We start from the raw sequence: 17,534 nt of genomic DNA, 5'->3' as shown, positions 1-17,534 counted from the left end.
TGTTTGTTTGAAGTGGTTGCGCTTTGAAATGCCTCATAAGAGAGCTGTCAGAAATGCTGAGGTGAGGAGTTGAAAGGAAGTGGAACTTTTTTTGATGGTGTGTCTCCAACAGTAGGCCTATGATGCGAGTCCTGCTTATCTCGCTGGCATGGCTTTGACGCAGAGAGACGGGCAGAGAGCACTGGCCTTGATGAATAACACTGTATTTTTTTAATGAAATCATGCCCTGCTTGGATGTGTGTGTGCTGTGGCGGCACAAGGTTTTGTTTACCTTTTTATCTTTATGAATATCCTTATAATGATTTTAACAGACCGCATGTTATTCCTGAGCTCTTGTAAAGCTAGGGTTGGTAATCTTCTTCAAAAAAATGTTTCGTTGCATTTGTTGAAATTCTCATTACATCCTGACAGCAATCAATAAATCAAAAACTATGGAAAAAAGATGGAATCTGTGGCAGTCGCAGGACTGTAATAAGCTCGTCCAATCATTTCATTGATGATTGGACGAGCTCCTGCCTGCCTGCATGCACTCTGTCTGTGCACTCATTGCATGTCACCGGAGTCTTCCACAAGCTGTTAGCTTGACAATCATGAGTACTAACAATAGCCATGTTCATTGTTTACATTCATTATGATATGTTTACGTTCATAATTATAATTTTGGGTGAGTGTCAGTGTTGACAACTTCAGATTTAGGGATTTTCGAGCTAGCACGTTGTGCTTGTGTAAAGATAGCGGCGGTGGATGAGAGACTGCGGACAGAGCAGATTGAAATATCGCTTTTCTACATGTTGACATCATGTTTATGCTTTTTGAACAGGTGTATTGATTAAGCACTGGCTTTTCACTCATAAAGGTTTTATTGCACTTATTGTAACAAGTTATCTTCACTTCACCTGGTACACTTCTCTGTCTCCACAGCGCCCTCTATGCTCTGCTGTCCGCTGAATTCACTCTGTGTGTGTGTGTGTGTGCACATGCGTGCGTGCGTTCGTGTGCTGCAATGTAATAATAAATTACACCAAAACGTTAAAACGTACCGATAAAAGAACCGATAATGTCGTAGCTTATCAATACTCCGGTCTTTAATAATTTAGCACCGGTGCCCGTTTAATATGGGGTTTTGGTACCCATCCCTATGTACATTGCTAGTTTCTGAAGATTACCAACCCTAGCTTTATGTGCATGGTTCATCCAATGTGCAAACAACAAGGTGAAATGAGGTTCTTGAGAGGAGTGGCTCGCACGTGGTGGCAGCCAAAGAGTCACTATACTATCGCTGCCTTCGGGCCAAGATCTCTTTCCTCAGACAAGGTTACATGTTTTTTTTGTTTTTTTTTAATGCTCAGGGGTGTTATTATTCATTCAAAGTAATTACACAACTATAGGAAATATCTCTCCCGAGAAAGGGAGGGAGCCGAGGGTGGGCTAATGGAGCCTATTGTTCTGCTGATCTGTGTTCAGACTTCAGGGAGGGAGGAAGCACTTTGGAGTAGTAGAGCGTGTTTGTGTGTGCGTGTGTGCGTGCGTGGAGGGCTGGCTCAGTCAGGAGGCGTTTAGGGTTGTGCGAGGTGCTGTGCGTGTCTGGCCGAGCCTTGTCTTGGGGGTCAGGAAGAACAACATGAGTGTGTAATGCTGCACTCTGCTGGAACCCAGCTGGGGCATTACTTCACACACACACACACACACATACACACACACAGACATACATACTTTGTTGTAGTTCAGTGAGCACAGCGGCAAGTCATTGTTAAGTGAACTATGGATTAGAGTGTGTGTGTGTGTATTGGGGGGAAAGGGCGTAGATGTGTAGGAGTAAGTTGTGTCTATTCTGTGAGCAGCTGTGTGTTTCAAGTATGAGCTGCGTTATCTCAGCTCTCTGTCTGTGTTTGTGTCTCTCATGATCATCTCGCTGCTTCATTTGGCCCCCTGGAGTTCACCTAATACATCCCAAAGAGAGTCTGCTGATGTAGAACGGTGTAATGTGATTTTTCACTGTAATTGTACACGAACAGGTGTGTGCACGTGTGGGTTGATTAGATATGTCTGTGTTGGAGTTGTGCATGGTTATCTGCCATAGATGTGTGCTCAGTAGAAGCAGCTGCAGCAAGTCTCCCGATTCCAAGTGATTTTTTTTTTCTCCATCAAGATTCTCCTAACAGATCTCTCAGACCATTCCCGCTCCAAGGCTCGCCGATTTCAAGGCCTTTCTCCACGCATGCCTCAGCGCTGTCTCGTTCTCTGTTCCCTGACTAGTGTCTCTCTGGAGATAGGTTAAAAGTGAACGTGGAGGCTGTGAGTTTTGAAATGGTATCCTCACAGAAATCTGTGCAGGAACAGTTTGATTTGTCATATTGAGACATTCTTGCGTGTTTATGTGTCTGTGTTGTGGTATGCCCATCGGCTTTTGCCTTTGTGCACAGTGTGCAGCAATGTGTACTTTTCTCTACACTGAGCAATAGTGGTGCTCTTAAATGGTAACTTTGGTATTTTTCAGCCTGGACCCTATTTTCCCATGTTTTGGGGGACAACATTTTTTTAAATTGGTCAAGTATTGAGGGAAAGCTCACGGCCCGCAATGTAATCCTATTGGGGCAAGCTGACACCTTCATTTACGTCCACTAAAAGTGCTTGTTTTTGCCATGACAGGCTCTGATTGTTATTATAAGTGTCTGACCTGATGGAAAGAGTCTCGCTCAAGGAGAAGTCTTGTTCTGAAATCTGGCGAGGCGACGAGTTGCCGGAAGTCAGCGGTGGAATAGTGGAATACATCCATGGTGGAAACGCGAGTGCTGGCCAGACAGAGTTTGTTGTGTTGGAGCACAGAAAGCGTAGCTTAGTGTTATCTAAAAGATTTATAATGTAATGCCTGAATATTTAGATGATTTTGTATATTAGGGATGTCGAGAGAACTAGGGATGTTAATAATTAACCGTTTAACCGTTAACCGACATTAAGCATCTTAACCGATTAACACTATCGGTTAAAACGGTTAAAATAAATGTTAATAATGAATTAAAAAGCTGAGAAAAACTCGTCACTTTAAGGAGAAAAGCTGGTCCACCTTAAGAGAGTCTGAGCCGGCGTTACAGATACAGGAAGTTGGCTCTGGTCTTGAGCTCGCTTGAGCGGAGGAGTTGTAGCCTTGTAGCATTTATTCACCGACAAATAAACTGTACACAAACCGTCTGCTACACCTACGTTCACAGCTAGAACGCCACCGACAACACACACACACGGTCTGTCGGGAACTTGCTGAAGTTACTCCGCGCTGACAGACCGTATGTGTGTGACAATGGTGAGCATGAAGCTACCAGCAGAGCTACAGATGCTAACGTAGCACAAACACAAACTGTTTTGTCAGACAATCGCTATCGTTAATCCGGGCAGACAGAGTGTCGTTACGCCGGGCAGACACACAGCTGACAACCTGCTAAACTAAACTAAATGTGCGGTGTCAAAAAATTCTGAAAACGTACCACAGGCACCTTAGGAACTATCAGGGCTTGAGACTAATGGCGTCCCATCATCCTGGGGACGATAGAATATGTGTTTGGGACACTGTAAACTCACTATCGACGTGTCCAGGGCACGCACCCTATTTTTTCCCTGATACTGCTACACTGCATGCAACAAGTCTGTGTTGAAATCGGCAGACTGAGAGCTAGTTAACGTTAGATGACGTTGCTATTGAATTACATTCTGATTTGTTCAGACTCCTAACAACATCATGATGTGTTCAAACGTATTCTGGTCAAATTTAGTTTTCAGCGAGAAACTTGAATAAATCCAGTGGTTTTCACTGCAATATAAAATAGATAATAGAGAGGGAATTATGACCTGTTTAACTTCCGAACAAAAACCAGCATGCAAACGGTAATAAGGAGTGTACGTTGAAGTATATGGGATTTATAGTTTTATTTTTATTCTTTACCAGTATCGAATTGGTATCGAGAATCATGGAATTTCACCGGTATTGAGATCGACTACTAAATTGCTGGAATCTGGTGACATCCCTGATGTGGATGAGGTCTTTGAATTTGTTCCAGAGTATACGGATATTCAGATTTCACAATGACACTTCTCAAAGTGAAAAACACAATAACAAAAAGGCCGGTCAAGCAAAAGGTATGAAAAACATTTCTCATCTCTGTAGGGTCCTTTCCATAATGCTGTCGGACACTTTTAATACCAATCTGAGCCTGTCGGTGGCAAAAACAAGCACTTTCAGTGAACGTAACGTTACATTGACGCTGCTCTCTTGCCCTCGCAGCTCGTTTCGCGGCTGCCAATTACGGCGTTCTCCCTCATTACTGGACCAATTTTAAAAATTGTTGTCCCCACTACTCAGGTTGACCCAAAAACATGTGAAAATAGGTTGAAAAATACCAAAGTTACCCTTTAAATACTGACCAGAGTTGCAGCTGGCATCACATTTCTGGTGTAGTTCTTTGACAACCTGACGCAAAACGCACAACTCAGCGCTGACCTCTGTGAAACCACGCCATAATAACATGATGTAACGCAGCCAAAGATTTGTTTTTCCATTTTACCCCGAGTCTCTGTTTATCTTGTCTTGCCCCGCTGTCTGTTTCTGCCCTTCTTCTTATTAGTGCCTCCGCATCCTCCCTCACCTCTCACTCTAGACGTTCAGAAACACTGAGCATTTAGAATCATAAAAAGCTCCTGTCTCCCGTCCAGCTCCTGTCAGTGTGTATGCAACCACTCTGATATCTTTATCTACCTCTGCCCAGAGCTTCTCAGAGCTGTCAGCCCCTGGCTCAGCCAAGCCAGCAACCTCTTCTCTTTGTCCTCCTGCTGCACAGCCAGATAGAAGTAATCACGTCTGAAGCCTTCTCTCCTTTTCTTTGTCAAATTCGTACAAAGTTTGGATACGAACTTTATGACACTTTGGTCACTTTATGGAATCCGAGCACTGAGTGAAAACGATCAGCGGTAGAGGCTCTGAGCATTCCTGTACATGCATGCCTGTCAACAATAGTCCTTTATGTTTGTCTGAGCTCAGTGTGCAGTCCAAGTGTCAAGAGGAGAAACAAGGCCTGTTGCTATAGAAAACATCCAAATCAATCAGAGGCCTTAAGGCATGCCAGCACTTGTTATTCCAAGTAGCATTGATCAGACGTTTTTGCATTGGTCGAGGCTCCTGTAGTTGCTAAGTGACCACAGATAGACTGTTTGAAGCGTGGCCTTTAGTTGAAAGTTGAAATATTTCTATAATTCTTCACGCTACGCTGTCAGGAACGTGCAGCATTTCACTGATGAGGAAAAAGAAGCGACTGCCTCTTGCTGCTGGTTTGTGATAACGCAATGCACATATGGCGGATGGTTAACCCAGCTAAACTCATTTTAAACATGATTTCATTGAGTAGTTTATTTGTAGTGCTGATGTAATAATAATAAAAGTATGACATTGGGCCTCATGCAGCAACACTCTCTGGAGAGATGCCACAAAAAGAAGAAGGTGAACTTAGACAGACAGATGAATTCCAGAACAGCAGTAGCGAAATGTTAAATAAACTTAAACAAAGTTAACGTGATTTTCCAGATCTTCAGCACTGGTGTTACAGGAAAATCAAAAAGCATCGAAGAGCAGTATGTAATCCACGCAATATCCCCCAAGGGTTTTTACTGTCTTAATTGGGATCAATGAACCAAAAGTATTCCTTGAATTTAATAATCCAATCATTATAATTACTCTAATACATATAATATGTTTTTTTAGGTCTGTCAAAGTTAACGCGTTAATAAGGGGTTAACGCAAATATGTTTTCCGCCACCAATTTCTGTACGCGTTAAAGTGTGATTTTTAGGTTGCAGTGGGCTCAGTTTTAAAGCTAGAGTGAAGATACTAGTATCATATGAAACTACAACACCTAAAGAACCCATTGCTACCAACCATGTCATACTAGGTTGTCGCGAAGGAGGCTAAATAACACTCCAAACTTACACTAGATTTTGGCGAGGAAAAACTGGCAAAAACATGGCCATTTTCAAAGGGGTCCCTTGACCTCTGACCTCAACATATCTGAATGTAAATGGGTTCTATGGGTACCCACAAGTCTCCCCTTTACAGACATGCCCACTTTATTATAATCACATGCAGTTTGGGGCAAGTCATAGTCAAGTCAGCACACTGACACACTGACAGCTGTTGTTGCCTGTTGGGCTGCAGTTTGCCATGTTATGATTGGAGCATATTGTTTTATGCTAAATGCAGTACCTGTGAGGGTTTCTGGACAATATCTGTCATTGTTTTGTGTTGTTAATTGATTTACAATAATAAATATATACTTACATTTGCATAAAGCAGCATATTTGCCCACTCCCATGTTGATAAGAGTATTAAATACTTGACAAATCTCCCTTTAAGGTACATTTTGAACAGATAAAAAATGTGTGATCAAATAAGATTGATCGCGATTAATTATTTGAATTGATTAACAGCCCTAATAATAATCTAAATTTGATTTTATTCATGTGTTTTTTGTATGTTCCTCAAATTTCTAACCTATGTTTCCTTGCTTTGGACAAACAATTTGTGGATTGTGTTTTTTTTGTTATCTTGGTAAGAGTGTTCTCGACCACTCGTAACATTAACTCTTACCTGAGAGAAGAGCAAAAATAAGAAAAGATTGGTGAATCCCAGAATTCAATGGGTACTAACAAAATAAGAACAAATTATGGATACTAACAAAAATAAGAGAAAATGTGTTCATATATTGTTTCCTGCATGAGGCCCATTGTGTATTGTGAAGATTGCAAGTGCTGCGGGAAAACGATATTGTTCTTGCATTTGCGTACTATGCAAAAACGTATGGACTTGAAACGTTTTTTTGCATCTTCAGAATGTGAGCTAAGAAAGCCAGTATTGATTTTCAGTAATGAGCAAAGTCTCCTTTGCAAGCTGCACTTTGATGTCAGTAAATTGTTGATTTTCAAACAAAATGCCTGTTTGAAAAGCTCTGTCCAGACGGTGTGTCAGAAGCCTGAACCTTGTCGAGCTAAATTGGTCCCCAGACGTGGTTATCGGACCAAATCGATACCACCGGACTCTTGTTTAGTTTCATTCTTTCCTACCTGACTTGGTGTGAGGTGAAAGTGCATTTTGCAGTGCTCACGGAGGAGCTACACATGCGTTTTATTGATTCATTTAAAGTGATTGTGCGAGATAAACAGAGGAGAATAGGTTTTAGTACTTCACTACCGTAATCTCATCTATTGTGTATATACTGACCTCCGTGCTCAAATTTCACTCTGTGTAATCACAACAAAAAACGCCAAGCAGAAGCTTTCTGTACGCGATAAAACATAAATCATTTCTCTCTCAAGTGGAAGAAGCAGAACCAGATAATACTGTAACCTCCGGCACAGGTTCCCTTATCTTACCCTGTGGTGAACTTGCCCTCTTCAGCTCTTCTCCTGGCCTGTCATTCTCCTGAATCAGCCTTCCCCTCCATCAACCCCACCTCGTCCTTCATCCCCCACCCACACTCCGCTGCAGTGACCCTTCGACCATGAGAAATTTCACCTGGGATTTGTGTGACCACTTTCAGATGAAAATAAATCTAAGGACTCTGGATTTGTCGCCATGAGAGCACTTTTGCGATCAAGAAAACTCTACCTCCGTCTGCTCTCGGCTTCAACTCGGACTTGGTTACAGTATTTACGTAAAGAGGAAGATCGGGAGAAGACTGTTTAGATGCGCGCGTGGAATATTCAAGAAAACAACAAATCTTCGATTCTTTTTTTTAGCCTTGGTAGAATGCTGTTAAATCAATAACACCAGCAGTGCGGTCTAATAGAGTTTATCAAGAGTGAAACAAAAGGCCCATTATATAGACATCCATCATCACCATCGGCCCTCCAGAGACTGAGATAAGATATCTGATGTCTGAACACACGAAGGTCACCATGCATGTTCCAACCTCCAGACCTCAAGGTGGCAGGTCACAAATGTCAATCTGTGGCGCAATCACCGCTCGCTGCGCTCTCTCCCCGCCATGCAATTTGGCTTAGGGGCAGCTTTTATTACTGCATCAGCAGCGTGCTGTTCGGTAAAAGCTTGCTGCACGAGCAGAGATCGCAGGGTAGAATGATGGAAGAGGATAGCAGAGCGAGCAGGTGAGGGGAGGAGAGGAGAAGAATGTAGCTGATAGGAAAAGAAGGAGGAGGAGATGCACTGAACGATGGCAGAGAGGAGAGTGTCAGACAGTAAAAACTAAGGTTAAGAGCAGGTGTGGATTTGGGACAATAGAGCTCACCAGTTACCGCCCGACCTGTGGCCTTTGTCATGCTGCGTGTCATCCCCTTCTCTCTCCCCCGTTTCCTGTCATTCCCCAGCTGCACTAATAAAGGCAATAAAAGCAAAGAGTGAAGAAACTACTCATCCCATAAACCATTGCAAATGGTGACTCACCGCATTTGGAAACTCCTGAAAAACGTTTAAACTAGGGCTGTCAATCCATTACAATATTTAATTGCATGATTGTCCATATTTATCGGGATTAATTGTAAATTAATTGCATATATTTTTTTAAATGTACCTTAAAGGGAGATATTTAAGTATTTAATCCTCTTATCAACATGGGAGTGGACAAATATGCTGCTTTATGCAAATGTAAGTATATATTTATTGTTGGAAATCAATTAACAACACAAAACAATGACAGATATTAAACCCTCACAGGTACTACATTTAGCATAAAAAATATGCTCCAATCATAACATGGCAAACTGCAGCCCAACAGGCAACAACAGCTGTCAGTGTGTCAGTGTGCTGACTTGACTATGACTTGCCCCAAACTGCATGTGATTATCATAAAGTGGGCATGTCTGTAAAGGGGAGACTCGTGGGTACCCACAGAACCCATTTACATTCACATATCTGGAGGTCAGAGGTCAAGGGACCCCTTTGAAAATGGCCATTACAGTTTTTCCTTGCCAAAATTTAGCGTAAGTTTGGAGCGTTATTTAACCTCCTTCCGTTTCATGCGATACCACTATCTTCACTCTAGCTTTAGAACTCAGCCCGATACAACCTAAAAATCACAAGTTGTGTTAATCCGTTAAAGAAATGAGTGGCGTTGAAATTAATTTGTGTTCACGCGTTATCGCATTAACTTTGACAGCACAAGTTTAAACTAACCATTGTCGATCTAATAATGAAGATCGATTCAGCAACTGTGAATGCCTTATTTCTCAACTGGAATGTTTTCAGAAACACATTTTGGTGAACTATTTTCATAATATAAGAGAAAGTTTCCAAACGAGCCGCCATGTTGGCTCGGTTTGAAATCCGGGAGCAGAACACCACGGAGCAGCAGATATGAGCACGTACCCTCACTAGCTGTTCGCGGGTGCAGTATACATTTCCATGGTAACAGCGAGCTCCACCAATCAGAAACGTCGCTGTTACACTTCAGATTGTGTGTAGTGTAGTATTTCTCCATGATATTGCAAATAAAACATTTTTTTTTTAAAATGAGGTTAATATCTTCCAGACTTATGACTTCTACAGAAGCATATACCATTGTTTCACCATCTCCTAGCTCGTGGTGAGTCTACCTGGGATGGTTACCACTTTACGGCTAATAATGATATCCGCAATTTAGATTATGAATGGGAATTTCACTTCCGGATCCTTACTGTTGAGCTCCATGCCTGACTGATAAGGGTCCTGGTCTGGTCTCATCACGTAGGACTCTCTGTTTTCATCTCCTCTCTGTCTTCGTCTCCTCTCTGTCTTCGTCTCCTCTCTGTCTTCGTCTCCTCTCTGTCTTCGTCTCCTCTCTGTCTTCGTCTCCTCTCTGTCTTCGTCTCCTCTCTGTCTTCGTCTCCTCTCCGTCTTTGTCTCCTCTGTCTTCGTCTCCTCTCTGTTCCCTTTCTAATAACACAGGCAACACAGACACAGTGCACCAAGACTTGGACCCCGTCTCTGCACAGAATAATGTGCAGGTGAAATGAGAGCTCTGCTGATGACTCAGATGGGAAGGATCAGAGAGGCTCAGTGTTGTATGTCAGTGTTAGGAGACAGCAGCAGCCCTCTTCCCCCACAGCCATGTTATTAATGCACAGCCCCTTCCATGGCAACACCTTTGGTCCTCCCACTCCCCTCTATCCTGTTCACCAGAGGAAGGATGGTGTATTATTCTGCTGCTCGTCCTAAAATGACTGGATCAATCCATCGCCTTGGGTGGGTGGGGGGGTTAAACCTCTCAATCATGCTATCTATTGATCTGTCTTGAGACCTACAGGTGCTGCATCGCAATGCAGCACAACAGATAATGTGAGAAGAACACCACACAGGGAGGACCTCCAACACTAGTTAAAGGGCGGGTACATTATAATTTTTTTTTTTTTTGCGTTTTTGATATCATTTTGTAGTTTCCCAGTGGTGTTCCTTACATATTCAAATACCAACATTAACATTTTGGTTGAAGTCCCTCTGTTTTCCCACGCGACCCTGTCTCCCACAGAATGACATTCCCATACAACTAAACTGCAAAGCCAAAATACGTTTTGAGGGAATCATATTTTCTCCCGGATTATGGTCACAGTTTTAATCAGTTTTTAAACAGTTTTAAACACGTGATTAACGTTGTAAATGGAAACAAAACAAAACAAAAAAGGAACAAAACTACTTAGTTACGTTAAGGCAACAAAACTACTGTGTTAGGCTTAGTAAAAAAACATCATTGTTTGTAGGGGGGAGGCAATATATTGAATATAGTGGATGTATCGCGGCTTGTCCTACGCGTGGTGTATAAAATGACTATATCGTGACTACAAATTGTCATGTAATGTTTTTAAGCCACCCCCGGCATGAGACTCGCTTTGGCATTTCCTTCTCCCCCTCCGGCTCCCTCTCGGAAACACACACACACATACGTCACAGACTCCGCCCCCATCCAGACCTCTCTCCTGGGCGAGTGTGTGACGTATTCAACCGGCGTGTTTTTGTTTATGGAGGGACGCAACGGAGAGAGAATGAGCCTAGAGAAAGCGGAAGAACTGAAGCGGCTAATGGCTTCCTCGCTTTCCAAAGCAATCCCAGAGGACAAAAAAAAGTGCAAAATGCAAAGAAATCACGGCCGCTGTAAACAACTACATCACAACAACGGTGAAGCGTAGTTGAAAAGCCCGGATTCAAAAGACTCATTAAGACACTTGATCCAAAATATGAACTGCCTGGTCGCAGCTTTTTTGCGGAGAAAGTTCTACCGGAGTTCTACATTTCAGTGAGAGAAAAGTTGGCCAACCAGCTAACAGAGGCTAACGTGCGTGCGTGCGTGCGTGCGTGCGTGTGTTATATATTTATCAAAATATATAAAGCATGTCTTGCCAGATAACTATTTGGTTAAAGTGAATACTGTTGGATACTGTTTTGTTAAATTGAACTTGGGATTTCTCCCTTTTTGCATGCCAGATTAAAATAGTTCCAACAGAAACCACTAATGAATATAAACAAGAAGGTTATAATGCAGACATACACTGCAGGGACTACAAGAATCATCATATTGGTGCGATTGTATGCATCAAAGGGTTAAATCGAGCATTTATGAAGTTCTTAGAGGATATTTGAAAATATGGCAATATACAGTATATCTTGTATCGCGATATTGCCTAAAAATATGGCAGCAGCGTCAGGAGACACAGGGGCATATGTCCTACTCCTGATCCCTTTATGTAAGGGGCTTTGTAAGGGAGGAAGCGCTCGGTTAGGGTTGGGTCATAAGCCGAGGCTAATTGGCAGCGGGCGACCGGTACCCTGTGGGGACAGAAAGAGAGGTGAGGAGGGCCACGCTGCTCTCAGGGAGGGCCCTAACAAAACATATGGCAACACTAGATCTGGTCTTGTTGATTCCAATTTAGAAGGGGGAGGAAGAGGAGGAGGAGGAGGAGGAAGTTTGGGTGCAGCAGTGAGTGGAGCAAGGATGAGAGGAGCGGGGAGAGGGAAGGGAGAAGCAGGGGGGGAGGAGAGGCACAGATGCAGTGTAATTAACAAAGGTTGCCATGACACAGTGGTTGATAACACCGGCAGCCTGTTGCTCTCTGTGTGTGTGTCTGTGCATGTGCGTGTGCGTGTGTGTTTGTGCAGAGCATCGTTGATGAATAATTGTCAACATATTGTTACAAAAAAGACAAGAATAAGATACTATGATTGTTACAGGTAAACTGCACATCTGAGATAAAGTCTATTGGAATGAAACCATTTAAGGCCTTTACTCACCGGGGGGGGGGGGGTGACGAATAAATGACACGAATATGCAAAATATCTCCTGCGAATATTATATGTCTAGGGCTGTTATTGTAAAAGGTAAGAAGGGAATGAGTGGTTCTGGTCTGCGCTGCCTTAGTAAATGTTGAAGGGAGTAATCAAGTTTGCCGTCTTGGTTCAGAATACGGAGCCTCCATGTTGTTTCATAAATGTAGGCACAACTCAACCCGTTCTGCACAACGTGATTGGTTGATGCTAGGGGTCTTAATCGAAATATTTAATCACACATTTTTTAATCTGTTCAAAATGAACCTTAAAGGTAAGATTTGTCAACATGGGAGTGGGCAAATGGGCATGGGAGTGGGCAAATATGCTGCTTTATGCAAATGTATGTTTATATTTATTATTGTAAATCAATGAACACAAATCAATGACAGATATTGTCCAGAAACCCTCACAGGTACTGCATTTAGCATAAAACAATATGCTCCAATCATAACATGTCAAACTGCAGCCCAACAGGCAACAACAGCTGTCAGTGTGTCAGTGTGCTGACTTGACTATGACTTGCCCCAAACTGCATGTGATTATCATAAAGTGGGCATGTCTGTAAAGGGGAGACTCGTGGGTACCCATAGAACCCATTTACATTCACTGATCTGGAGGTCAGAGGTCAAGGGACCCCTTTGAAAAGGCCGTGCCAGTTTTTCCTCGCCAAAATTTAGAGCAAGTTTGGAGCGTTATTCAACCTCCTTCTTGACAAGCTAGTAAGACATGGTTGGTACCGATGGATTCCTTAGGTTTTCTAGCTTCATGTGATGACAGTATCTTCACTTGTTGATACCTTTATTTGCGGTGGGAAAGCTCAGAAAAATCGACCTTGTTCCAAAAAAGATTACTAATACTACTTCTACTAATATTGTCGTTCTCTGTGAAAGTATTCAGGACAAAAACAACAGTTGACAAACTGAAAAAAAACACCTCTTTACACCCTGTGTAAAGGCCTTTAGTCAGAAAGAACAGTTATCAGTCTATAAATTAGAATATATCATGTTTTCTACTGATGAATGTTATTCCAACCGAATAAACATTTTAAGCATTTTATCATTAATATGTAAGGGATTACTTCTCTGGCATCTGTAATGCAGCTCTTGTGTAATCAAGTCGAGTCCCGGCTGGCTAATAGGCGTCTGTTAGAATGATGCCTTGAGGCCGCAGCCGGCGAAGCGTGGCAACAAAAGATCTGTCAAACGTGCGGTTAAAAGGACAGTCTCCACAATCGATGAATTGCGAGAACATATTCCGCTGGATTTGTTTTTGGATTAGGCCAATTTCCTACAAGACGTCAGTAATCCCTGGAGGACGCAGGTTTTAAGTCTTTTTTTCGAGGCTGCGGAGACACAATCTGGTCAACATCGTTCCCCCATCTGTGGCTCTCCATCAGCGATGGTCTGCTGCTCCAACGCGACGCAGAAAACTGCCAGCAAGAGCAGATGCAAGCTGGGCAGAATTTACAGCTAATACAACGTGCTTGTTCCTTTTACTTATTTCATTTCCTGAAGAGCGTCTAAACCAAATTTGCCTGTAAATGTATCAACTGGCCTCCCATTCCCCCCCTGCTCTTCAGAGTGAGTATGAGAAGAGGGATTAAGTGAGCAGGCCCAGTGATGCTCTCTGTCCACACATTGGCCGGATTATGACCGGGCTTGGCTCCAAGCACGCTGTTCCATGCTAATTGCAATTGACTGTTATATAATACCATTTGTAGAGTCAGTTTAACATCACATCTGCAGTATTAAGATGGACATTGTCATGGTGTAAATCCTACAGCACATGGAAGACTAATTTCCCGTGAGCCAGCTCACATTTTTCTGTTGCCGGCCCCCAGATTTATCTGTCCAATCTGTCTTTATCTCTCAGTCGGCCTGTCCAACCATCCATGCATTCTCCCATCCATCCCTTTCTCCATGCAAACATCCATAATCCTGGGCTTTGTCCGGCACCAGGGATCGGATCGATCGAGCATCCGTTCCCCTGCAGCTTCCTGCATCCTGGGCTTGTTTTCCAACTTGGATCGATACTACGTCACAGTAATCCCCCCCCCCCACACGCACCTTTCTTCCTTCTCTGTCTCCCTGACGCAGCAGCAACACCTTCCTTCTTGCGTCTCCCATCCTCGGGCATCCTGCGTTTTGCACCACAGAGCAACGCGAATGAGTCTCATCCGACACAGAGCGCATTGATTTCTCCCAAGCCGCGCGCAACGCTGGGGGAGCATTGATCCGGGCGGCGTTGAAATACTGTTCCTCATTGAGACGTGATTACACTAAATGGGGTTGTCCATAATGGGCCAGTTGGACATACAATAGAAAACTGTCATGTTTAAACGCTGTACTGCGTAGGAGCACGCCAGGGAGATGGTGTTGCCAGCAGTTCTGCTGCAAAAGGATGTTGATTTCCCACTCATGAAGTACACTGACAGAATATCAATATGAATAATTAAACAGCTCGATCTTCCATTTTGAGACCAAAACTTCTGTACATGTAGATCCGAGGCCGAAAGAGTGCATTTCCTTATTCATTATAAGTGTGGATTATACCCCGCTGTTTTCACTAGAGCTGGGACAACACCTCTCTCCCAGTTCGGTACTATCATGATACTTGGGTGCCGATTGGACATGATTGCGATTTTTAAGATATTTAAGATTTTTGTTAACTTTTTTAACACTAGACCCTGTATGTGCACATGGGGAACAAGTTGAATCATACACCTCTAGGGACTTTTACTTTGGAAAATATCTAAATTAAGAAAGTACAAATTTAGTTTTTCAGCATGCATGTAGTCTGAGATGTCCTGAAGTCAAATATATCAGTCATTGTCAGGCATTTTATATATCATTTTTTTTCCAGCAACCCAAAAATCAAAGAATAAAGACATTCCCCTCACAGATTAATGATATTTTCTTTTTAATTTATAAGGGACATGTCATGTTTTATACTTCTGGTGAATATAATCCAAACAATCTTATTTCCATAGATGTATTTTGTAGATACAGTTCCCTTTGTTAACACCTTATTTTGAAAACTGGACATAGTCACACGTGTATGTTTCGCTAACTTCTCCAAGGTTGTCTCTAGCTCTCCCGTCAGCTCCGTTCTCTTTATCCATCCATGGTCAGCTCCATCGGGGCCGTTTGAATGCAGAGAACATAAATGTCAGTATCTGGGTGCTCTACAGTTGTAGCGTCGGCCCATTTGACCACGGAGATGAGAGCGTCGGCCGGCTCGACCGCCACGTTACCCCGATACGATAACGTTTCCTGTCCGTGACAGAGTTAGCATGCAGCTTTAGCCATGATGTCTAGCTCTGATTTTCCTGTCAATGTGTGAAACCCAAAGTGTTTCCATCCTTTACTGGATGTGTAGTGTTTACCACGCTGGATTTAACATGTGAGGGTTCAGGTCGTATCCACGACGACCCTCCAACGTTTTCTAAAATGTTTTCGTTTCGCTGAGGTTTGTTTTGGTTGACGGATACGGAACGGATATGACGTCACGTTACTCAGACTACAACAATAAAAGCGGTAACCTCCTTCTACCTCCACATAGACTCAAATGAAGCAAATATATCGATTCAAGCATTAAAAACCTTTTATGAAAGATTTTCAAATCTTAATAAGAAAACAAACGCGATACATGAGTGAAGGTTTCACTATGATGTGCAGATGTACACCCGACCACATAGACTGCCTTTGCACACTATAGCTCACCTATAAGGAGCAACCTGTTGATGATGGGGTCAGAGAAGACACAGGATGACTCTGCTGACAGCTCAGAGCGCTCTCACACCTCCCGCTCTCTCCCATGAGCGCTGCAGCGAGGAGCGGGGACGGGAACACGGTACGGCGGGTAATTGCTTCAGTTTCGACGCTTGCTCCTTTTCCCCTTTTCCTCCCGTCTTCTCCATCAATCTCTTTCTCATTTCTCCTCCTCTTCGGCCTTTGACTCGCTCCCCCTCTCTCGCTATTCCCCTCGCCTTTTCCGTCAGCTGTCCTCGTCTTTGACATTACTTGAATTACGTTGTTTACCTGTTTGGGCCTCACCTCCCTGTCACCCCCACCCTCCTCTCTGAGTCCCGGCTACCGGCTGGTCTGTTGTTCAAGAGCTGCTGGATGAAAATGCCAGATGAGGAGTTAATTGCCTCATTACCAAAGTGGTGTCTGGACCGCCCTTATTAATCTGAGAGCTGATGAGGTAGTATTGACCTGAGTGTGTGCCTGTTGATCTCTAGTGTTCTTTTCTCTCCTCCTCTCTTTTTGTGTATGTATCATGGGTTGTGTGATTGGGGCTCGCATGAACCAACATGCAGCTGGAAAATCATTACAAACATTTAAGACATTGGGCAATGATCAATATTCCTACAACCGCTCCATCCAGGCACCGGTAAACAACTCCGACATCAAATCAAGCTTCAGATCCCTCCCCAGAGAACACCTGTTTAATTCTGGACACATACACCTTATTTCCTGAAAGGGCAAACAACATGTTTTTTCTCTGCTGCATTCTATTGTCAGCATCTCATTAAATGTGAATATCATTCTGCATTCACTGTTCATATACACACTACCCTGTTCCAAATGGTTATTTTCTTCAAGACAATCATTTCATTGGGTTTTGCGGTCTCTTCAGTGCTGTAATGTTTTAGGAGAATTTGCAGAGTTCTACCAACTAATACAGATCAAATCAAAGGATTAGACGTTTGATTTTATCATAGTGATCACGTCTGTCCGGGTCAAATTGATTTCTAAGCGGATGATTATTATATTCTCTATGTTCTTTTTTTTTATTTCTAATGCAGATAACCATTGAATTGATATTTGTATATTTTAGGGCTGTCAAAGTTAACGCAGTAATAACGCATTAAGCAAATTCATTTTAACGCCACTAATTGCTTTAACGCATTAATGCAACTTGCGTTTTTTAGGTTGTAGCGGGCTCAGTTTTAAAATCATCCTATGAAACAAGAAAAACAAAGGAATCTATTGGAACCAACCATGTCGTACTAGCTTGTTGTGAAGGAGGTTAAATAACGCTCCAAACCTACGCTCACTTTTGGCGAGGAAAAACTGTCATGTCCATTTTCAAAGACTTCTGACCTCCAGATATGTGAATATAAATGGGTTCTATGGGTACCCACGAGTCTCCCCTTTACAGACATGCCCACTTTATGATAATCACATGCAGTTTGGGGCAAGTCATAGTCAAGTCAGCACACTGACACACTGACAGCTGTTGT

The 17,534-nt window shown here is 42.9% G+C and overlaps 1 protein-coding gene across 3 annotated transcripts in view; it reads left to right on the top strand.

The window, feature by feature from the left end:
• magi3a (membrane associated guanylate kinase, WW and PDZ domain containing 3a) overlaps nucleotides 1–17,534 on the top strand; it is a 184,764-nt gene that overhangs the window by 32,050 nt on the left and 135,180 nt on the right. The window lies entirely within an intron of this gene.

This window comes from Sebastes fasciatus, chromosome 8, assembly GCF_043250625.1.
Source record: "Sebastes fasciatus isolate fSebFas1 chromosome 8, fSebFas1.pri, whole genome shotgun sequence".
NCBI lineage: Eukaryota > Metazoa > Chordata > Actinopteri > Perciformes > Sebastidae > Sebastes > Sebastes fasciatus.
This window is presented reverse-complemented; position numbering and strand designations above follow the sequence as displayed.